The sequence below is a fragment of the Neofelis nebulosa genome, chromosome 3 (genome assembly GCF_028018385.1).
Source record: "Neofelis nebulosa isolate mNeoNeb1 chromosome 3, mNeoNeb1.pri, whole genome shotgun sequence".
Lineage (NCBI taxonomy): Eukaryota > Metazoa > Chordata > Mammalia > Carnivora > Felidae > Neofelis > Neofelis nebulosa.
In genome coordinates, this window is record NC_080784.1 from 71,694,738 (window position 1) to 71,720,101 (window position 25,364).

The 25,364-nt window shown below is 36.1% G+C and overlaps 2 long non-coding RNA genes across 2 annotated transcripts; one reads left to right on the forward strand and one right to left on the reverse strand.

Moving 5' to 3' along the window:
• Positions 1 to 6,792: 6,792 nt before the first annotated feature.
• Positions 6,793 to 18,489, reverse strand: LOC131506936 (uncharacterized). The gene is made up of 2 exons (XR_009259231.1): positions 18,384 to 18,489; positions 6,793 to 7,063 (listed from the first exon to the last, which is right to left on the reverse strand). It is a non-coding gene; the product is annotated as an uncharacterized LOC131506936 (long non-coding RNA).
• Positions 18,469 to 21,506, forward strand: LOC131506935 (uncharacterized). The gene is made up of 2 exons (XR_009259230.1): positions 18,469 to 18,559; positions 21,365 to 21,506. It is a non-coding gene; the product is annotated as an uncharacterized LOC131506935 (long non-coding RNA).
• Positions 21,507 to 25,364: the final 3,858 nt, after the last annotated feature.

The window sequence follows — 25,364 nt, forward strand, 5'->3', positions numbered from 1 at the left end:
CATAAAATAGAGATCACATTAAAAAATGTAGCTTCAAGAAAGAACACATAAACTGAAAAATTATCTAGCTAGAATGAATCTAAAAAGCATGAAATCACAAATATATCAAGAAGGTAAAAGAGGCCAGTGACACTGATATTTACAAAAAATAAGAGAACCCTATAAATAACTTCATGTCACTACTATAGGTAAAATGGAAAAAAGTACAAAGACAAGCAAAGCAATGCCATTTAGAATGCAGATACATATTGAAGATGTGTTCATATTGCTTAGAAATGAAGACATAAGGTTTGGAGCAATAAACATGCCCAGCAGGGACATTAATTACTATCGCAAAAGTTAGGATAACATGATCTTGAGAAGAGGAATTGAATCATGAGGAAGAAGTATCATACGTTACATGAAAAGACGTCAGTGATCTGTTTCTTGACATGGGTAATGATTTTGATGGTGTTTTCTTCATTATTAGTTATCATTCTATACATATGTGTTTTTGCAGTCTAATATATATATATATATATATATATATATATATATATGAAATATCTGATCAGAAAAAAAAAAGAAACATCATTCTATCTATACAGTGTAATATGGATGTGAGTAGTGCATCCAGGAAGCCCACACATAATTTGGGAGGGTTTTACCTGATCCAGAGAGACTATCAGGTTGCGAGCCAGGGCAAGGCTTATGCTTAACCCACATAGGCCACGCATGCACACCTCCCCCCAGAGGGAGGCCACTACCTTGGAATTCGATGCGCTTGGCCACCTTAGAACTGGGCAACACAATGACCCAATCCAGGAGATAGATATTGGTGTGTTCAATGAGAACAGATAGCTAAATCTGTATTTGAAAAACATGATTAACATTATATCATGTTATGTAATGGGGTTTAATAAAATAGTAGGGTAGTTTATTGATATACGGAAAAAATTTAAAAAAATTGCCTTACCCCAACCCTGGTTCTCTTTCTGAGTACTTTTACTTACCAACTTCTGCCACCCACCACATATTTTGCTGAAGTAACATTATACTTTAACTTCAATACCATGTGTTCCTTTGTATTAAATTCATTCCAAGTATCTGCATGGAACATTTTATTAAACCCTTAAGTCACTTATCATGATCCATTTATACTTATTGTTCACCAATATTTACTCTATGCTTCATCTGTCCCATCTTAAACTGTCTTCCAACTTATTTATTATAATTCTTACTTGAGTATTTTCTTCTATAAATAATGAAGTTCCTGTAAACACAAATGCACACATAAAAAGCGAGTTTAGGTGGAAAAAATTTATGAAGTATAAATGATTACTCCCATGTTTCTGATTTGGACATCAGCATGAATATAAGAAATGCAGGGGGGGAGATCATGTTCAGAAAAAACAGTGGAATTAGTTTGGGGTATTAATTCAGTGATTCTCAACTGAGGGTGATATTTTTCCCCTAGGGAAACACTTGACAATGTCTAGAAACATTTTTGGCTGTAACAACTGAGAGGCATTCTACTGGCATTCAGTATGTAGAGGACAGATATACCGCTGAACATCCTACAATGAGTAGGACAACCTCCTATCTTCAAAAAATTGTCGAAATACAAACAGTGCCAAGACTTAGAAATGCTGGTTTATTTTAGGGTAACTGGAGAAGTCCAGGGTGAGATCTGGTCCCCCTACCTGAAGCTTAGGAGAGAGACTTGGTAAGAAACCTTATCTGTTCGATTGCTAGAAAAGGTCCTGCAGTAACTGAGCCCTTCCCTCCTTTCATGTAATACTTTGTAAATGTTTATTGGCAATTCTGCAGCCTAGTATAGAGTGTGGAATCACTCAATTGATGAATAGGTTTTGAAGAAATGGTCTGCTCTCCAAATATATTTTCCCTTTAGGTTTGTTTTGAAATAGCAACAAATGACAGTTCTTCAAAGAGCTTTGAAAGGGACTACATAAATTCGTAAAAATTGATAGTGCAATACAAGGCATAATTATTGAGCCTTTAAGTGAATGACTTTTGCAAGTGTATGATTATTTTGGTCCTGGCACCAAAAAAATCCATTCTTCCTGAGAGAAATCATTATCATTTTCACCGTGTTCTATTTTCTATTCAATCAGAAATGGGGAAATACTTGTAAATGCTTTAAAGGAATATTCCTGTCAACGTGCAATCACGATTTTCTTTGTACATGATGTTCATTCATGGTAAAATAATTTGATTTGAGTCTTCAAGAGCTAGCCAAAAAGAGAATGCTTAGATGCAACACATTCACTTCACACAATGCTCCTGTTGGAAGTCAGGCTTTTTATGTAGATTTCTGCAGGTTCTCCCTAGTGAAAATCTACTATGTTATTCCCATCAGGTCTTCTCTGCTCAGAGAGTTTCCGCAGGTGGGTGATTGTTTTTCTCACACGGACAACAATAAACAGCTCTTCCAAGACTTCGTTGTCCTCATTACTTTTCTCAGCCCACTGTGTGGAAATACACATGTTTGTTGCCTTTCAGAAGCGTAAACACTTCTGGAAAAAAATCCAGGAGACAGATGTGCATCATCTTGATGCTGCCTCATCCCGGGTCTCAAACTCCTCTATAGATAAGGGTCTTTATTAGGGAAAAAACAAAAACAAAAACAAAAACACAAAACACAAGAAAAGATAGAAATCGGAGCCATTTCTTATGAAAGTTAGTTTCAGAAAATTCCCTTGGAGGGGCTCCCGGGTGGCTCAGTCGGTTTAAGTGTCCAAATCTTGGTTTCGGCTCAGGTCATGATCTCCCAGTTCATGAGTTCGAGCCCTGTATCGGGCCCTGTGCTGACAGCTTAGAGCTTGGAGCCTGCTTCAGATTCTGTGTCTCCCTCTCTCTTGCCCCCCCCCCTCAAAAATAAATAAACATCAAAAATTTTTTTAAATATGTCAAATTCAGATTTATTTTTGGCATTATCCAAAATAATAACAGGTATGAGTTTACTCAGTAATCTGGCAATGGACCTTCCCATTCCCGACCCCCTCCCCCCCCCCCCCCCCCCCGCCAGATGCAGATAAAACTTCCCTATCAGCCTCAGGAATACGGAAGATCCAGACAGAAGGTCAAATTCTCATCAGCCACTGTGAGCCCAGAGACCACAGATCCTCCCAGGAACACTGACACAGGCCATTTTCCCCTGGGGTAGGGGGGGGTCCATGAAAATCAGAATACCAAGCTCTCTACATACTCTATGCAAATCTCATTTTTGCTGCTGATCACCAAGCTCCCAAAAAGGGAGTAAGACCAGTCAGTGCCTTTTTCTCTGTCAGGACCCTGACCAGAGGCTCTTCTCAAATCTCCCAGCCCTGATTGGCTGCCCCAGAAACTACTCAACTAATTAGAGATGGGGCAGACTGTGGTGGCAGGACTGGAATTAGATGAGAGAGCAACAAATTCACTTTCAAGCAAACACCTTTCAAGACTCTTTCTCAAAGTATTAAAATGAGCATTTATACCTTCAGTATGAGAAAAAAAATAAAGGGTGATTTTATTGTTGCTGTTGCAACACTGGTAATATTATAGGAAAAAATTACGTTACATGAGAAATATTCAGCATTTGGCTTAACATGGCTAATATTTCTTCTTTAGATTATTGTAAGTTAGAGAAAGATAAATATATGATTTCACTCATATGTGGAATCTAAGAAACAAAACAGATGAACATAAGGGAAGGGAAGGAAAAATAAGATAAAAACAGAAGGGGAGGCAAACCATAAAAGACTCTTAAATACAGAGAACAAACTGAGGGTTGCTGGAAGGGAGGTGGTGGGGGAGATGGGCTACATGGCTGATGGGCATTAAGGAGGACACTTGCCGAGATGAGCACTCAGTGTTATATGTAAGTGATGAATCACTAAATTCTATTCCTGAAACCATTATTACACCATATGTTAACTAACTTGGATTTAAATAAAATTGAAATTAATTAATTAATTAAATGAAAAATAAACACAAAGTAAAAATTATTGTTATTATAATTTATGAATTCAAATGAAATTTTTATGTGTCATAGGAAGATTGGTGTTATGCCTCATAAGCAGGATAGAATTAAAACTTGCTAATTGTTCAATGCCCTTACTAAAATAATAATCATTCATTTCACTATCAATAAAACAAAATAACGAAAAAAATCCTTTGAGTCAGTACATTTACCAGAGACAGTAACAGCCCTACAGCATTCCAAATCCAAAGAGATGGCCCTATAGCAGATATCAGCATTTGCCTCTTATTATTAGTTTTATTATGTATGGCATAATGGTTTGGAAACAGAGATGACCCTCCAGTTGTTCAAACTGTACAAAAGAGTCAGTGATATCTTCATAAAACAGAAAACCTGAAAATGAATCTAGGACAAACCTAAAATACCCAATTTTCAGTATTGAGGCAATATTACAATATTAACATTTGTTGAAGATCAAAGAAATAATAAGTAAAAGAAGGAAAAGAAATAATAACACATTCAAGACCCCACTGTGTTTATACTTCAATAATAAAAACTAATCTTTGATTTATAAAAAATGCTGTACTGGAGTTGAATGAACAAAGAAGTGATCATTTTTAACAACTTATTTTCTCAAAATATAGATGAGGGCCAGGATATTCTGATTCATATTTCTTATGCTTTGCTTGAAAAATCAAAATCTTTGTAAACATTTAAGACTTGAGGGGGCTCCTGAGTGGCCTCAGTCAGTTGAGCATCGGACTTTGGCCAGATTATGATCTCAAGTTCATGAACTGGAGCCCCGCATCTGGCTTGCTGCTGCCAGCACAAAGTAGGCTTTGGATCCTTTGTCCCCTTCTCTCGCTGCCCCTCCCCCACTTACATGAGCTAGCATGCAGTGCTCTCTCTCTCTCAAAAATAAACACTTAAGACTTGATATTTAAGCCCTGTAAGTGTACTATAGGGCTTCAATGCTTCAGTTTACACATACATACGACATATCAGGGAATTTATAGAAAATCATAAATAAATAATACAGTAAGTTATAACCCCCATCCAAAAATATTCTCAACACCCATGCCGTTTTTCCTAATTCATATTTGTAAGTCAGTTATATAAAGCAATGTTTCTCAAACCCTAATGTGCGCGTGATGACCAAGGACCTTGTTAAAACACAGATTCTTATCCGAACAAGCTCCCAGGAGTGTTTACGTTACTGGTTCATGAACCATTCTTTTCAAAATAGAGGACCTTTTGATCCTACTAAATATGTCTGAATTCAATGTTCAAGAAGGTAAAACTGGTAGTTTAAAAATATGAAATATGTAACTAGCAGCCTTTATGTATAAGCACTGTATTTATTTGAGTTTGGAAAGAAATATTCTGGAACAAATAATAGTTGATCTAAGTCATTTTAACCTCTTCTGCATTGCAGCTTATGAACAGAAAGAGTAGGACATTAATTTTAAAAACGGAGTGGAGAATAATTAAAGGAAATGTCAACTGCTGAATTGATTATTTTCCTAAAATTTTAAATAGAGTGCTTTTTGCCAAAAACACTCACAATAAAATGTAATGTCAACTGCAAATTAGGGGCAATTGCAGTACAGAAAACTCTTAGGCAGTACTTGTCAAATCCCTGATTTTCACGTTAGACTGGCATATGAAAAGGAGAACACTGCATGATTTTTCTTTTTCTTTATCCTTGGTATCGTGTATTTTTCCTACTTGCGCTGTAGAATTGAAGTCCGCACAAATCCTTTCTCCAAATGTTGAGTGATAAACACCAGCCTCTTCATTTCCTAACAGCACTCTGTGCTTAAGGGGTATGACTCTTGTTTCTTCTAATGGAGTCACAGTTTTGATCCCACACAATTCTTTGAAAAGCATGTAAAGAGAAAGCTGCACTTTCCTTTTATCTGCCAGGTTGGGCCAGGATATTCTATTATGCACTGGCATTTGAGTGGGAAACCTAAATGATAAATACACCCTGGAGGTGTGGTATTTCAAATCCCTCTTGGTTTAGAAATGCCCTGGGGGAACTAAGGGTATTATTTACTGAGCATTTCTAAAATGGTTCCCTGCGATGCATTGTTGTTGGTACTTTGTCTTACCCACCTAGTGGAATTGTGATTTGTTTTATAGTAAAAATATATGAAAATGACCTTTCAATCCCTGTAGCTAAAAAGAAAGCTACTTTTGAGGCCAGGAACAACCATTTAATTACTTACATGATTTGTCACCTTCTGTTTATTTTTGTCTCCTCCCTGGGGGCAAAAGTCTTACAAGTATCTTAGAAGTATTCTTGCTTTCTTGGCTATTTAAGTCCTTGGATTGTCTTTGATTTTTATTTTAATGTATATAAATATGTAGGAGACTTCCAATATCTTTCATTTTGTTCTTTCTCCACACCCTATATGTTTATTCTGTTATTTGTAGAATTTTTTCAGAGTTTTTCAACATACAAATAAATACACTAACTAAAATGAGAAGAAAAGGAAGGCAAGACATTTTTTGTGTGTGTGAGAATAGTTTAAGTCATTTAAAAGGCTGTATTGACAAGTCTATATCTTAATGTATAACTATCTTGATATAGATGATAGATAGATATTTGTAATTTGGGCAAAAAATAGCAGAAGCAACCTTTCCTATTCCATTGTGAAAGTGACAAAAAAACTAATGCAAAGAAATCTCTAAAATAAGAGATACCAAATCTACCTGTAGCCGGGCGCAAAGACGCAAGGACATCTGGCTCCGGGAGTCACAAATAGATCCGGTTTGGCCATTCGCTGCTGCTGCTGACAAAATCCAAAGACAGAGAAATAAATAGTGGAAACAAGGAAGGAATTTATTTCAGCGATGCCCACACTGGGAAGACAGCATGGGCTGTCAAAGACTCTCCAGAGTGCAGAAAGTACCTCCAGATTTACATAAGGAAAATGTGGGGCAAAGATGGGTGGGTAGTGCAGGTCAAATGGACCACTCTCTTGGAGTCAATGGTGGGTGATGTCTTGCCGGCTCAGGGCAGTCCTTATGCTTGAGCGGGTAGCTTCCTTTCCCATGGTTTGTCCTCAGGGTCTTCCACCTGAACCAGGAGACAAGCTGGAAAGAGGAACCCAACTAGAAAGTTTGAGGTCAAAATGGAGGCAGCCGAAGCCCTCGTATACCTAACACGACAAAAAACTGTGTAGAGTCCCTATGATTTGGCAAGCTGCCATAGACACTGCCAAGACAGAAATATGTGAAGGTATCTAAAACTCTATGGTTTGTTTAGGTACCGAGTAATTTAGTAAATTTCCCACAGTAAATTGTCACTGAAGATATTTATTTCTCTCCCTGTGTGAAATAATTTCTTTATCCTGCTGTAAGAAATAATTACAGAAATGCTACAAAACCCATATAAGGAGTGTTAAAAAGAAAACCACAGGCTCAAAACGGTGTTACGGCCCCAAATCAGTAAATCAAGACTAAACACCTAACCTAACTGCAGTTTCTCCCCAAGGAATATAACCTTTCACCAGTCAGCGTGGGAATTTCTTGATCAGCATCAGAAATTTACTGATAGACCTCTTCTGTTCCCCTTAGGAGTGTGACCTTGCCTAAAACAGTGGACTCTTTACTAATAATTTCCTTTTTTCCATTCTTTCTCTATTTGTAAAGATCTTTCCTATTCTGTAGCCCTTTGGAGCTCCCCTATGCTTGTTAAATTGGATGCTGCCCAACTCATGAATCAATTAGTAAAACTAATTAGATCTTTAAAATTACTTGGTTGAATTTTTCTTATTTAACTGTAGGATTAACAAGATTGGTCCATCTGTATAAATGAGACCAAAATGTTCCAATCTGCTATAGAATATTTGTGCTCTACACTAAGCATATGAATTTCTGGAGTTTTTTGAGCTTGCAAATTCTGAAAGATAACTAACTTAGTGGTTTTCAAAGGATGGTCCCTAAAACAGCAGCCAAATAGTATCATCTAGGAAACTGTCATTTTTTTTTCTTTATTTTAATGTTTTTATTTATTTTTGAGACAGAGAGAGACAGAGCATGAGCAGGGAAGGGGCAGAGAGAGAGGGAGACACAGAATCGGAAGCAGGCTCCAGGCTCTGAGCTGTCAGCACAGAGCCCGACGCGGGGCTCGAACTCACAGACTGTGAGATCGTGACCTGAGCTGAAGTCGGACGCTCAACCGACTGAGCCACCCAGGTGCCCCTAGGAAACTGTCTTAAATGCACATCTTTAGGCCTCAACTCAGATACACTGAACCAAACGCTCTGGGGTTGGGACCCAGAAACTACTATTTTAAGAAGCCTCCTAGTGATTCTTATAAACATTAAGTTTCCTCTGACCTAACTCCCTTTTTATCAAAGGAGAATATTAAAATCAAGGGGAGTCAACCAGGTCATAGAGCTAGCTAAAAAGTTGCAGAACATGAAGTGTAGCACATAGTAGGCACCCAGTTATACAATCTGACCCGTAGCATAATTAAAGCCATAATATAATGAAATGTAAAAAATAGAATCATTTTATGTCTGAATTATTTTTGCATTTTGGGTAATACTGCATTTTCCTAGTATCAACACCAAATCAAATATTGAACCTAATCCTTAAGATCACTTCGTATAATGACTTAAACTGCTGATCTGATGATGGCAAGATGTCATAAGCGCAAGATGAGGTTTCAGTCCCGAGAGGATGTGTCAGTTATTAGAGAAGTTTGTTTGTTTTTGTCTTGGTCTAATCCTAATTTGAGCCTGAATTAGGGAGACTTTTGGTTTGATTGTTGAGAAGGGATTATAGAAGATATTGAGCAGAGAAACAGAAATGGCAGAAGGATCATTCTTCAGAGAAGTAATGAAAGGAGTATCTTTTTTTTGTAATGTTCATTTATGTATTTTGAAAGAGGGGTGGGGATGGGCAAAGAGAGAGAGAGAGAGAGAGAGAAAATCGTACGTGGAGCAGGCTCCACGTCGTCAGCACCGAGCCAGATGCAGGGTTGGATCTCACAAACCATGAGATCATGACCTTGGCTGAAATCAAGAGTCAGTCACTTAATCGACTGAGCCACCCACATCCCCCAGGAGTATGTTTTAATGTATCTTTGAGTGTATACATCAGAGAAAAGATCAGTGATCAGTAAAAAGATAAGATTCTGGTTGCCTTTAAAAAATGAAATATAAATATTCCTGTGTCTTCAACTTGTCATTCTCTATTCATTACTTTCTTTGCCTATAAAAAAACCCAGATGAACACTATTTTTAAAATTAATTTAATTTCCATAAATCTTCATTAATCTACCATGCTAACTTCATTTTTTCCTTCACTCAAATTCTTTTATAAATACGAAATTAATTCAGGTTAAAAGTTGAAAACTAGAAACCAGAACAAATCAAAGATGAAGCATAAGTCTTTGAAATATCTCTAGCTGATATGTTTTCATATTAGTGTTTTCATAGAGCATGTATTCATTTGTTAGCCAAAGTGGTATGATGTGACAGTTGCTGTGAAGCTATTTAAAAAATAAACTAATTTTGTAATTTTCCATTTTAGTAAATAGTCTTTTGAAGGCATAATTACAATGGATATTTAATATTGCATTATATAGACATGGCATAATTTGCCAGTCACGTGTATTTAGACATTTGGGTCATTCCCAGGTCTTCATCATTATGCTAGATTCTGTGATGACAAACATCCCTGTAGTATATAAATAACAAATTCAAGCAGTTTATCTCTGATAATATTCTCAGCATAAAATCTAAAAAGTAAAAATTAACTAAAATCATTTAGAATTTTGTTATCCATGGCAAATTGTCCTTCATAGCTCCCTAGATGTATATGATATTTACATCCAACCATTAGCATATAGAACTGTTACTTTTTTATATCTTTAAAATTTTTAGAGATCAAATAGTAATATTGTTGTTTCTGTCCCGTTAATTATGTTATTACTGTCGTATTTTAATATTTTAATAATTATTAGCCATTTTTATTTCCCATTCAAACATTTTGCCCATTTTTAATGATGTGTTCACATAGTTTTTGTTGATAAGCAAAAAGCTCTTTAAGCGTTAAACTTTTTCATTTCTGTTGTAAATGCTTATGGTCAATATTTTGGAATGAGCAACTTAAGAGTGATGGAAAATTTTATTTGTGTTCTTTTCTTCTCAAATTTTAAAAATCTATTTCTCTCTCCCACTATTACAAAAACTGCTCTTGCTAAGGGCATCCTTATCAAAATACATGTCACTCCTACATTCACCACCAGCAGCAAGTGGTGTTGCCCCTGGCTTACACCTTAAAACTTTTCTGTTGTTTTTTTTTAATGTTTTTTATTTATTTTTGTTTGTTTATTTATATATTTTTTTTTATGTTTTACTTTATTTTTGAGAGAGAAGAAGGGAGGGGCAAGAGAGAGGGAGACACAGAATGGGAAGCAGGCTCCAGGATCTGAGCTAACAGCTCAGAGCCCGATGTGGGGCTCAAACTCACAAACCCTAAGATCTTGACCTGGGTGGAAGTCAGATGCTTAACTGACTGAGCCACCCAGGCGTCTTTTTTTAATTTATTTTTGAGAGAGAGAGACAGAGGCAAGCAGACAGGGCACGAGTGGGCGAAGGGCAGAGAGAGGGAGACACAGAATCCTAAGCAGGCTCCAGGCTCTGAGCTGTCAGCACAGAGCCTGAACACAGGGCTCAAACCCATAAACCACGAGATCATGACCTGCGCTGAAGTGGGACATTTAACCGACTGAGCCACTCGGGCACCTTCAAACTTTTCTGTTTTGATTTCCCTGGTTCTACTTCAGTGTTTTGGACTAAGTCCTTCATTTCTTCTTGGGCTTCTCTTTCCTTGCACTCTCCTGAAAAGAAAGGTTCCTCTGAGTTCTTCCCTTGCTTCTGTTTTTGGTCATACTCACACAAAGAGAGAGATTCCCAAGAGGCAGGAGGGTACTGGATTCAGATTAAGATGAATTTAGTTTTGTCTTAAATCTCCAGCTCTAGCAGCATTTTATTTTGCAGATAATTCATTTTCCAAAATAATAATCATAATAACAATAACAACAACAATAATAATAATAATTGAAACCATCAGACTCTCAGCATTTAAGCACACAAATTGACCTATGTTCTTACAAATATTTTGCCTTCCTCTCCTGTTAGAAAAGTCCAACTGTTTGCCTTGGTTAAGATATCTCCTAGACTGCTGAAAACAAACAACAAACACAGCACAAAACAACACTATCAATAAAACTCCATCAAGAAACAAACAATAGCAACAAAAATTGAAACAGACTCATAAATACAGAGGACAGGGGCGCTTGGGTAGCTCAGTCGTTGAGCATTTAACTTGGGCTCAGATCATGATCCCACCTTTCGTGGCTTGGAGCCCTGCATTGGGCTCTGTGCTGACAGCTCAGAGCCTGGAGCTTGCTTTGGATTGGGTGTCTCTCTCTCTCTCTGCCCCTGCCCTGCTTATGCTCTGTCTCTGTCTCTCTCTTTCAAAAATAAATATTAAATAAATTAAATAAATAAATAAACAAACAAATAAGTAAATAAGGAGAACCAACTGGTGGTTGCCAAAGGGGCTGGGTGGGGGGATAAGCAAAATGGGTGAAGGAGATTCAGAGGTACAAACTTCCGGTTATAGAATAAATAAGTCACCTGGGTGAAAGTACAGCATAGGGGATATAGCCAATAATATTGTAATAGCCTTGTGTGGTTACAAACTGTAACCACACTTAGGGTGGTGAGCATTTTGTAATGTACGTCAAATCACTGTGCTGTACACCTGAAACTAATTTAATATTATGTGTCACTTATATTTCAATTAAATTATTTTAAAACAATAATAATTAATTAACATATGGTTGCTTCAACTCTCTCCTGAAAACACAGAAATTCTGACTTTTTCCGCAGGAGCAAGTTCTCTCTTCTATCTCCCTCTCTCTTCAAAATGACAGCCATAGGGGCGCCTGGGTGGCTCAGTCGGTTAAGCGTCCAACTTCAGCTCAGGTCACGATCTCGCAGTCCTTGAGTTCGAGCCCCGCGTCGGGCTCTGGGATGATGGCTCAGAGCCTGGAGCCTGCTTCCGATTCTGTGTCTCCCTCTCTCTCTGCCCCTCCCCCATTCATGCTCTGTCTCTCTCTCTCTGTCTCAAAAATAAATAAACATTAAAAAAAATTTAAAAAAACAACAACAAAATGACAGCCACAAAACATATATGCTCAGGAGCCAGAGTACATGAATTCAAATCTTCATATACGCTGGGTCCAAGGCCAAAATTATGTGGTATCAGGGCACAAGTCAGAGCAGTAGATGGATGAGGAGGTAGAAGGTTATTATTTATTTTTGAGATGATTATATGTAACATATTTCAAAGCTGATGGAAAGGGAAATATTTTTTTTTAATATAAATTATATTCTAGGCCCCAGTGTCACTCTCTGAACAATGGTGAAAACTTTAAAAATACCTCTCAGAGTTGTGGTAAAAATTATACATAAGGTTTATGTTAGTTGCCTGAAAATAATAAGGATTTAATTTTTAAACACTATATATACATCATTCCTCCTCATCATTTAAAAAATGGCATCAACATTGATTTTATCAATGCAATTACTTCCCTGATTCCCATTCGCTCCTCAACCCTCCTGGAAATTGGAAACAGGCAGAAGAGATTACTGGGCATTTTCCAATGCACCCCTGAGCTTGACTTTCTATTGACAAGACAATTAACATAATCTATTGGGACAGAAGTTAATTTGTAGATTTTTGTCTGTTCAAATTTCCAATTATTGCTGTCTGGTGAAACTGATAATTCCAGAAATTAGATTTACAGCTCTACCAGAGATTTTGTATCTAATCAAGGACCCCCTAACATTTCTTTGATGTGCACATATACCTACTTCTCAAATGCTCTCTGGCCCATTCATAACATCTTTCTTATGATGAGTTGAATAAATTTTTGAAAAGAGTTCATTTTATTTTACTCATTTTAATGAGTCATGATTTTACCCTTTGAAAAGATACGTACTTGAATTCACTGCAATCTAGTACTTAATTCCAATATTCACAATTATACTGCAAAATAAGACTATTTGTCTCTGTTCATCCGTTGAGAAATATGAAGCTCACACATGTTGAGTAAATTGCCTGATGTTACACAGCTGCTGAGGGTTGGACCTGGAAATAGAAGACAACTTTTGCTCTATGTCATGCTTTCCATATTAAGCAAAATGGCTACATGCTTACGTTCTACGAAGTCTGAGATAAGTTAAAATAGTGAATCTTTCCAGAATTATTAAATTTATTGAAACATTTTTGGAAAAATATATAATTTAAATTTTATGCCACAAAACATTTTTGTAGTGCATCCAAAATTATACAATTTTTATGGTTGTTCATGAAATACACTTGTTTCGAGCTGAATTCCCTGACTTCAGGATATTCTCTGCCATTGGGATACATTAGTGAAACAAGATTTAGAAGCACTATTGATCTATGGCCTCTCCCAATGCATCGGACAAATAACATATCATTCCTATGCCCAATGAAACATAGTTTGGTGGCCCAGATTATTTAAATTTCAAACCATAAGTTAGGATTCATATCAGAATTGCAATATACAGACCTGGCAGACTGACTAGATTATTGCAAAATTTATGGTTCAGTTGAGCCTTATCATGTAGTTAAGTAGCCTTTGCCAAATGACTAAAAACATATAAAACATATAAATATAGAGAAGCATGATATAAGAGTGAACAGTGTCTACACCGATGAACACAAAATGTTGATATTCACTAAGATTTTTAAAATACATAATATTACATGTATTTTTTGTCTCCCTATGAAAATGTAAATGATAACCTGTTTACATATATTTGCACTTTTAGTATTAATCCAAGTATATATGCTTTGTGTCATATTTAAATATTGGAATGTCTTTCTTGGTGGAACTTTAATTAAATATTTGCTAAAAATCCGCTGATTAAATAACCTTATTTGAATGACTATAATCTTCCAAGAAAGTTTAATGATTATTTTGTGTATGTGAAACACCAAGCAAATAAGTAAGCAAACAAAAAATGTGTGAACATTATATTCTAAATAGACGTCCTTTTTATTATATCACTATTGATTTTCCTATAAAATTCACTCAAATAATTTTTCTCTTTTCCATCAGAACAATTATTCTAGTTATACTAAAATTTCTCATATGTGCAGCAAAATTAATGCATCCAAGGAAGATGAAATAAAGGGTACTAAATGTACTTTTCTGTGTGAACCAACTGGAGTACTTGACACAAAATAAATTAAAACAAAATAAATTAAACACAAAATAAAAACCAAAGTTTTTAGGCATTGGACAGCAGGCAGCATGACACTGTGGTCCCTGAGAGAATTGGAATTTACAAAGTGAGCTCTACAATTGCACCCGTTTAATATTTGCAGGTATTAACATGTGCGTAAATATAGACACATTTTCTCATTTTTAACCTCTTTAAAAGATAAATGACTGTTTAGACAAAAAAAAAAATTAAATAGCGATGCATTTTGAGTTTCGTAACATACATGGAAGTATAATGTATGACACCAGCAGCCAAAAGGATGAAGTAGAGGAAGGAACTATATCATTGTAAGGATTATGAAATATACATAAAGTGGAAAAATATTATTGAAAAATGGAGTGTGAATAGGGCGCCTGGGTGGCTATGTCTGTTAAAGTCCAACTTCAGCTCAGGTCATGATCTCCCGGTCAGTGAGCTCGAGTCCCTCATTGGGCTCTGTGCTGACAGCTCAGAACCTGTAGCCTGCTTCAGATTCTGTGTCTCCCTCTGTCTCTGTTCCTCCCCTGCTTGCACTCTGTCTCTGTCTCTCTCTCTCTCTCAAAAATAAAGAATTAAAAAAAAGTTAAAAAAAAATTGGGGTGTGACTACCAAAAGGAGAGAAATATAGACAAAGACAGAGATGGAGGAGAGAAAAATCAAACAGTGGAGAACAGAATAAATAATTGAAAACTCAATTAATGCAAATGATGGCAGGGAAAGAAAAAAAAAATTGAGTAAAAAACAGATGGGACAAATAGAAAGTAAATAGCAAAATGATAGTTTTAAACTCAACCATATGAGTAATTATAATAAGTAAAGTTGGCTTAAACATTCAATAAAAACCTACCCGTGTCATAGATAATTTTTTAAAAGACCTAACTATATGCTATCTATAAGACAGTCATTCTAATTTTGCAGATGGGGTAAAAGTAAATGGATGGGGATAAAAAATCCATTATAGACTACTAGAATTTCCTAAACTGGGATTTGTTCCTTGGGATTCCTACTGTGTGTCCAGCCACTATACAGCCTCGTGGCAACGGGGGCTGGAGCAAATGTTGATATTCCGGTGACTGCTATAGCAGTGAGGAAAACTGTCCTTTTTCTCTGACCCAAGAGTCTCCTGTCTTCTGCCAGCAACCATGAAACCGTGGTAGGCTAGACTGCTAGATTGAAAGAAGTGTACAAACAGGATAACAAGTAAGAAAACGTTTCAAACTCTTCACAGTCTCTGACGAAGTCCACTTCCAATTGTCACATGACTGGCAATTATGGACTGATTTTGATGTGAGACCTTGGTTTCTCCATAGGCAGGCCTTTTCACAGGCTGCTTGGGTGTTTTCACAACATGCAGCTGTCTTCTCTCAGAGAGGATAATCCAAGAGAGATGGAAAACCAAGTGGAAACTAACTTTTTTTTATTATCTAGTCTCAGCCATCAAATAGCATAATTCTACAGCATTCCTGTTCATTAAAAGCTAGTTAGTAAATTCAACCTGCACTGAAATAGAGAGGAATTAAGCATCCTTTTTTTGAAGGAAAGAGTGAAAAAAATTTCCGGACATATTTAAAAACCACTGGGTAGTATCATTCTATTTATGGGAAGTTATAGAAAAGGTAAATCTATAGTGACAGAAAACTGATCAGTTGTTGGCAGTGACCAGGGGTGGGACATAAAGACTGGCTGCTAAAACACACAAGGGAACTTTGTGAAGAGATGGAAATGTTCTACATTCTTATGCTCGTTATGCAACGAATAAAACCACGCACTTAAAACTGATGGGTTCTACTGTATGCAAGTTATACATTTATAAATGTGATAAAGATTAGAAAAAAACTGTTCATATTCATGAAATATTGGTTATTATTACACAGGGGTGTAGTGTTTTGACTTCTGAGAAAGATGACATCATTAGGGAGCGTGGTTAGTATAGGTGGTTAATTCCTCAATGAGAGGAACTAGTAATTTGCAATAGAAAGTTGGGTCTCTCACGGTTTTCTAGCCCAACTACTCTAAATTAGAAGACTAAAATAAGAGTCAGTAGTAATCACGTTTGTTTTTCTTCACCACCTCTTCTGTGAGATAATGAAGTACAATGAACCCAGCATCAATGGCAACATGTTTAGCAGTAATGGAAAACTTCGTATGAAAATGTCAGGCAGCGTTCTTGGAATTGGGTGATGAGAGTTATCGGCAAGCAATATCATCGCCACCTGGCACCAGTTAGAGTGCTGTTATCAACAGACAATGGGAGCAGGGGAAATATCCTCCTAGTAATTCAGAGCAAGAACATGAGGCATATCCTGAAGAGGCCAGGAGATCTGGTCCTCGGAGCACAAAAGACACTTCCTTAGCCTCCCAGGACTATTCGGAGATTTTAGGGAGGGGGTCTGGATTTTTCAGGAAAGTTTTCAAGGTAAATTCAGAGAAATGGAACATTATTTTAATCTGACTGATATGAATTTGGGAAGATGAAATATAGTTAGACTAAAGTTTCAAGAGGGAGAGGGCACTGCAAAAAGGTGAGTAGACACTCTTTGGAAGAAACATTCGGTATCTATTACAGTAAAGGACACCTGAGTTTCTTAAATGATCTCTTCTCACCATAAAATGGACTGGGTTTCTGCTATCTTTTGTAACAGAATAATCCAATGTATCAAAGTTCAAAGTGAACACTATTATCTAGCACTGACAAGGAACTAGAGTATATCTTTAAACAAACCCTTGATATGGTTATCACAAATGAAATAAAAATCATTCACTTTAAAGGAATTTGATTCAAATAAACCAAGAGGTTTCAAATTATTAAATTTATAAAAATCACCACAGTGCTCATTAAAGTGAAACTTCCTGGGCTTACAGATAGTCTATTCTATTTGGGGTGAGACCCAGGAGTATGAATTTTAAACAAACACCTTGAGCAATTCTAAAGCAAGGGGACCTCAAAACACTCACGTTTTGAGAAATACTGAAGAGACTAATATTAATACTTAATAGACCATAATCTCACCATTCTGAAACAATGCATGCATTTACATTACATTATAGAATAAAAAAGCTATGCAATCAAAAATTTAACCCTGCATGGGTTTTGATTTATTTTTCTTAGCACATTTGAAAAAGAATCTACTGGTACTAGGAATATTTCTATTAATATTTTTCAACCCCATGGACTCATTTTATACAAACATGTTCTTTTCATTATCTTCTTGGATCACTGCCATATAATTATTTATCTTTTCTGATACAAAGATTTTTCTCTTCCAAAAATTACTCTTGTTCTGTAGCATTATCTAGAACATCTTGTTTAGAATTCTTTCTAGAAAGCAATTAACTGAAACTCTTTTGTCTGTATCTGATACAAAATTACAAGAAGTCTAACTTTCATACAGGTTTAATTACTACTAAATCAATATTATGTATTTAAATCTAATTATAGTATGAGAATTAGGATTCTGATGAAGAAACGATCTCATGGATAATTAGAAATTTAGTTAGCCTGCATTAAAACTAGCAGATTCTTAGTCTTGACTATCTTGATAAAGTACAGGATATTAAAAACTGACTTAAAGACAATAAATTGTCATAACAATAGTCATTATAATTGTACGCTAGGTGTACATAGACAAGGTTGTTTTTTTTTTTTTTTTTTTCTAACAGATTTACAATTTGCAGTCATGACTTTCACCTTACCGCCAGCTAGGACTTAGCCCAGAGAGAAAACCAGTCTCTTTTCTTGAAGTTATCCTCAGAAGATTAAATCTTATGACTGCCGTTGTCATACAGCACCAACATTATATTATAAACCTAAATACAGAAGCCGTCCCCCGCCCCCCAAACTCCTATCTGTGGGGAATATGTTCCAAGACCAGTAAGGGATGCCTGGGTCCGCGGCTAGTCCCGAACCCTATATATACTATGTTTTCTCCTATACATACATACATATGGCAAAGTTTGATTTAAAAATTAGGCAGTTAGAAATTAATAACAACAATGAATAATAAAATAGAGCAGTTATAGCATACTGTGATAAAAGGTATATGAATGTGGTGATCTCTCTCTCACACATTCAAAATATATTACACACTACTCACGTTATGATGTGGGATGATAAAACGCCTAGGTGATGAGAGGAAGTAGGCACTGTGACATAGGCTACCATTGATCTTCTGACAATACGTCAGAAGGAGAACCATCTGCTTTCCCACTGCAATGGACTGTGAGTAATGGAAACCGGGGAAAGTGAAACCTCAAAAAAGGGAGGACTACGGTATTTGCCATTACTTTTCACTTCCTTCTTTGCGAGCTTCTGGGGAAACAGAACAGATGTTTCACTCTATTTACATAATGAGTCTTCATGTATTTGAAACAGACTATTATTACCATTTTACTGTGTAATGTTAACAATTGTACCCATAATGCACAGGAAAACGCAATCTTACAGTGCTGAAATTTAACAACAAATAAGATGTGGTGGTGTGCTTTGAATGCAAATAATGTTTTCGAGTATCTCTTTTAAGTAGTCGATTACTGACAGTTGTGTAAGACTTGAATCTGAAAAATGCGACTGTGAAGGTACAAATTCTGTTTTCCTTCACACATCCAACAGGTTTTTTTATATGATTACTTACTGCTCAGTGCACCATCTCCTGAAAATTTTCCGTTGTTTAGATTAGATCAAGACCTTTTTTCTTAAGCATTTTAAATGCCTCTATGGAGAATAATCTCACTCCACTGTTACATAGCTCTATGTTATACACACATTGTATGCTGTCCTTGCAGGCATCAGCTTTAATTTTAATTTTTTTCTTTTATATCTCTCTGCCTAGAAGTAAGTAAGCTCCTTGAGGGAAAGGGTACTTGTCTTAGCCAGCAAATCACTGCCAGGATGTAGTAAGTTTTCAATTAATTGTTCTCAACCTAATTTTCAAGCCATTTCCCTTTTTGCCATCAATTCACATTCTTCTTGTTTTCTTGAATATTTTTTTACCGTAAGAATTTGTTTTCCTACTCTGCAAGAGTGCTGATTCTTAATTTGGTTTTTGCCTCTCACTTCTTGTTCTTTTGTAGTTTTAAAAACCCTCTTTTACACTGTTTTCATTTCTGTATTACCTTGAAAACCATTGTCATTTGCATTCTTTCCTAACAGTCCATAAATAGAAACAATACCTCATCATTTTCAATATCATTGAATATTAAAGATACAATTGTTATTATTGAAATTACTATCATCCTTTCACTTCAGGCAGGTGAGAAAACTAAGTAATGAAGAGACTGAAACCAACCACATAAATTTCTTTTTTTTTTGTTGTTTGAATTTTAGTTCAGTTCAATTTTGGTACATCTATCTGATTTTTATTAGTATTATGTATTTCTTTTTAAGAAGTTACAATGGCACTTTGGTTATTCAGTGAAGTAATTACATACTGTGCAACAGCCTCTTGCTTCAACCCATTTGTTTCCTCAATTTCATAATCCTTTGAAGAGTCATTGTGACAGTGGAAAGCTAAGTGCCCTATGCTTCTGCAACAGCGTTCAACAGAATGTAAGCTGAAATGTAGCCCCATCAGACATGATTCTAACCCTCAACCACTACGACTTTACCTTTTCTGCTACCCTCTACCTGACTGGTTTTCTTAATATTTTTTCTTTCGAGAAAATATTCTCCTCTCCAGTAGGATGAGATCATCACAGTAAGTCCAGATATACGGCAACCCTCCCAACTCACACTGCTCTTGGAACAGCACTATGATTGTCCCCATAGTAGCTTATCCACAGTGATTCATATAAGAATCGCAGTTTCTAAGAATTTTCATGGATTTGTTTCCTTTGGATACAGTTCTGGTGACAACACAAGATATAGATCACAAGATAAATAGATACTTGTGTGTGCATACAAACAGGGATGTAGATATTCTTAATCAGGCTGACTCTGCTTAAGATTATTGCTCTAAATATCCGTTTATTTTACAAATGCTTTTGATTGCCCGGGCCTGGGTGGCTGAGTCCGTTAAGCTTCTGACTCCTGACTTCCGCTCAGGTCATGATCTCACAGTTTGTGGCATTGAGCCCCGCGCTGGGCTCTACACTGATGGTGTGGAGCCTGATTGGGATTCTCTCTCCCTCCCTCTCTCTCTCTCTTTCTCTCTCTCGCTACCTCTCTCCTGCTCATGCTCTCTTTCTCTCTCAAAAATAAACGTTAAAAAAAAAACACAAATATTTTTGGTTGCCTTCTATATAGCAATCCCTATGATCTGCATTCAGGATATAATGATACAGTTGCTTATTGTTTCACAATGGTGGGAGTAAGGTTTATCAAATAGCCACAGAAATAAATATATATCTGAAAAGTATTAAGGTATGCTAAGTAGAAAAATTAGGGAGGTGCTTGCGAGAGAATTAAGTTTGAGGGAACCTTAAATTGAGAGGCTTCTTTGAAGAAGTAACAATTAAGCTGACACCTAAGGAATAAAATGCAGTTAAGTAGTAGATGAGAGGATACTTCAATCCTTGAGGCAAGAAAGAACATGGCTCATTACAGTTAAGCGTCTGACTCTTGATTTTGGCTCAGGTCATGATCCCAGGGTCATGGGATCAAGTCCTGTGTTGGGCTCTGTGCTGACATGTAACCTGCTTGGAATTTTCTCTTTCTCCCCCTCTGCCACCCTCCCCTGCTCATGCTCCCTCTAAAAAAAAAAAAAAAAAAAAAAAAAAAAAAAAAAAAAAAAAGCATTAAAAAGAGAAGTAAAAAAAAAATAATAATAAAGTGAATGGAGGGAGTGGAAGTAAAGAAATAACACTTTATAGATGTATGAAATAGGAGACACATAGACTTGACAATTGGAACTTGTTTGCTGGAGATAATTTTAATTTTGGTGTTAGATATTATTTCTGATTATCTTTAGTTTGGAAGAGATTTATAATGAGCTAAAGTCAAAATAGACTAAGAGTATTCATACCAACAAGGGGAGCAAAGGGAAAATCATGCACAGATAGAAGGCATCGCATAGTGATCATTTACAGAAAGCAATTTACTTAGATATTTTTGTTGTCTAATATTCGTCTTGTCTCTCAGATTCTTCGGGAAATGAACACTGAAAGCAGATATTGAAGACTCCCCGATGAGACTCACATTTGGAATTAAAATGATCAGTCTGCTGCAGATGCAGATATCCATAAACATTTGACATTTTAAAAAAGTAAATACAATTACATTATTTTGTTGGTAATGATTTTTAAAATATGGATGTTTGGGGTGCCATAAATTACTTTTATGGGTTATTTTCTCAGAAATATGTTGAAGTTACAACTAGTTAAAAATTTTCTATTACTTTCCATTCCACTTATTTACAAGATTTCATTTGCTTTCACTGCCAACTCTATTGAAAAAATAGTCTAAATTCATTACTTAACATCGTGAAAACAAGTTGCCTCCCTATTACTACTGAAAACTATCATCAAAGATCATTCATTATTTCCCACCCACCAAATGCAACAGTTTTTTCTATGTTCATAAACTACTTCATCTCTGTTTTTCTCTACATTTCTTATGTATACTAAACTTTCTATCTTCTCTTATTCTATTTTTTTCCTGTACACATTTTTTCAACTTCAGCATTTACCAAAATAGCTTTCTCACTGAGTACTGCTTCATCCATTCTATAACTTTTCCTCTTTATTTTATGGCTTCCTTATTTACATCCACAAATAGATTTGCCAAGTTGCTGCCCATGCAACAAAATGTGTTCATATCAGGATTCAGTATTTTCCTTCAGTTCCTTATTCTTATTTCCACTAAAGACCATACTGTCTTCCCAGTATCATAGGCTCCTTCACCATAAAACCCATTTTTAAATAAGCTTCCATAACAGAAAAAATTATTTATAAACTATATGAGTCTTTTCCCTCTTTTTTAAAATGTTTATTTGTTTTTGAGAGAGAGAGAAAAGAGAGAGAGAGAGACTGTGAGCAGGGGAGGGGCAGAGAGAAAGGGAGAATCTGAAATAGGCTCCAGGCTCTAAGCTGTCAGCACAGAGCCCAACACAGGGCTCGAACCCACACCGTGAGATCATGACCCGACCCAAAGTCAGCTGCTTAACCGACTGAGCTACCCAGGCGCCCCGAGAGTCTTTTCTTTATTGCCACTCACACCACCTAAATGGATTTCCTAATTGATTGTCCTTGCCCATAATTTTCTCTTCTTAATTTCATCATTTACATGGCTTTCATATTTTTTCCTCAATTATTGGTGGCTTGAGAGCACCCCTTCACCAAAAACTTGCTTACAAACACATCCTAAATTTTTCGTATAAATTTCAAGGCAATTGCAATTCCAACTGTAAACTACTTTTCCAAATTCATCTACCAATAGTCTTTTCACACATTGTGTTTTTCTTCACCAGGGCTCCTGCCATTTTGAGAATGCACTACACATTTTTATGGTTTCTCCTTTAGGTTGGGTGCTGTATAAATACAGCCCAAGACCAAGATTCTTGTGAAAAAGATTTATTAGAGTCCTCTTGGAAAGGAAGTGTTACATAGACTGAGCGTTTTATGCCACCAAATTCATATGCTCGAATCTAATCCCTAATATATTGGTGTTAGGAGGTGGGGCCTTTGGGAGGTGGTTAGTGCACTTACAGAAAAACTCCCAGAGGGCCTCTCTTGCTCTTTCCCCTTTCTACCATATGAGGACACAGTGAAAAGACAACCATCTATAAACCAAGAAATGGGCTCTCAGCAGACACTGAATCATCCTCCAGAGGCTTGATTTTTGACTTCCCAGCCTCCAGAACGTGAGAAATAAATTTGTATTGTTTATAAGCTCCGCAGTCCATGGTATTTTTGGTATAGCAGCCTGAAGGAACTAAGACAGTGACTAAGAGAAATAATAAAAATGCAGTGCTCCTGTTTTGTTTTTAAGGGCATATTCTCTTTATCAGCATTTAATACTTTTCTTCTATAGCCTTTTACAATGAGTTACTTATATGGAGCAAAATCCTTGAGAACAAAGACAGGTTTTTTTGTTCATTATTTTTATACTCACTCAACCACACACAGCTCCTAGTAAAAACCTCTATAGCATAGGCAAAAATTTTAAAATAGTTCTTAAAATGTATTGTCAGTAAAAGTGAATATTTTACAGGAAATCTTAAGAGTAGTAATCTCATTTTCTGGAAAAAAAGGCCATTATATATTTTATATTTTAATGATATATTTATGGTTATGGATTTAAGGTCTTCTTTTGTATTTCATGTCAGACTTTTCAAAAAATTCATCATTATTTCTGTCACTGAAATGCTATTTGGTATTGTTCCAAGATTAATTATATCAGCCATTCTTTTTTTTTTTCTATAGCAAAACTGAAAGCTATTAGACATAAAGTTTATATAACTAAAAGGAGCCTCAGGAGGTCACCTTAGCTCAAGACTTTAAGTGGAATGAAACACTGATCTCAAATTATTCCCAAAGGTAGCTGTCCACTTTTGGGAACTAACACAGACTAGGTTCCCACTGACTTGCTTTTATAATTGAAAGCAAGCATCTATTTTTGTGTATCATATTCAATTGGCTTAATTTTTAAATCTAGATTAACTTTCTTTTCCCCTTGATTTTAGGGGGGAAAAGCCATTTAAAGTGAATTATTTAACTTATTTCACTGAATTTTTTATTTTGAGATGATTGTAGATTCCCAAGCTAATCATAAGAAATAAAAATCTTTAACCACTTCTCCTTAGTAGTAATGTCTTCAAAATTAGAGTAGAATACCACAACCAAAATATTGACTTTGACACAGTCAACACGCAGAAATTTTCCATCACTGCTATGGTCCTTTATGTTGCCTACTCCCTACCTGCCTCCTCCTCCCCCATAACGCTGTGCAACAGCTAATAAGAATACTATACACATGGAATCCTATAATATGTAAACTCTGGATTGGCTTTTTTTCACTCAGTATAATTCCCTTGAGGTTCATTCAGGCTTTTGCAGGTAACCATATCTGTTCTTTTTCAATGCTGAATAATGTTCCATGGTATGGCTATATCACAATTGGTTGAATTCCTCACTCCCTGCAGGACATTTAGGTTGTTTACAGCTTTGGGTTATTACAAATAGAGTTAGATGAAATAAACATTCATGTGCAGGTTGTTGGTGATCACAAATCTTCATTTCTTTGGGATAAAAGCCCAAAAGCGCAATTTCTGGGTCCCGTGATAGTCGCATATTTAGTTTTTTAAGACACTGCCGAACTATCTTCCTTTGTGGTTATTTTCCATAGCCACCAGCAATGTATGAGTGATCAAGCTTTCCTTCATCCTTTGCAGGACTTGATATTGATGCTTTATTTTGGCCACTATGATAGATGTTAGTAGTATTTCATTATTGTTTCAATTTGCATTTCCCTAATGGCCAATGATACTGAGTATACGGAGTATTTTTTATGTGCTTATCTGCCATCTGTATATCTTCTTCATTTTTAAATTTTTTTAAATGTTTTATTTATTTTTGAGACAGAGAGTGACAGAGCGTGAACAGGGCAGAAAGAGAGAGGGGGACACAGAATCCGAAGCAGGCTCCAGGCTTTGAGCTGTCAACACAGAGGTCGATGTGCGGCTCCAACTCGCGAACCGCGAGATCATGACCTGAGCCGAAGTCTGGTGCCCAACAACTGAGCCACCTGGGCGCCCCGTATATCTTCTTCATTTAAATGTCCCTTCATATATTTTTCCTATTTCTAATTGGACTGTTTATCCTTTTACTATTGAGCTTTGAGTGCTCTTTCTATCTTCTTGATGCTAGTCCTTTGTCAGCTATGTGATTTACATATATTTTCAACCATTGGTAGCTTGCCTTTTCATTTTCTTTGCACAGTTTTAAACTTGGATGAAGTTCGAGTTTCCATTTTTTTAAATTTTATGAACAATGTTTTTGTGTGAAGTTTAAGAATTCTTAACTATAAAAAAAAGGAGTCTTGCCAAATCCTGTATCCTAAAGTTTTTCTATTTTTTTCTAAAAGTTTTATAGTTTCACATTTAATTACAAAATTCATTTTTAGTTAATTTTCGTATAAACTG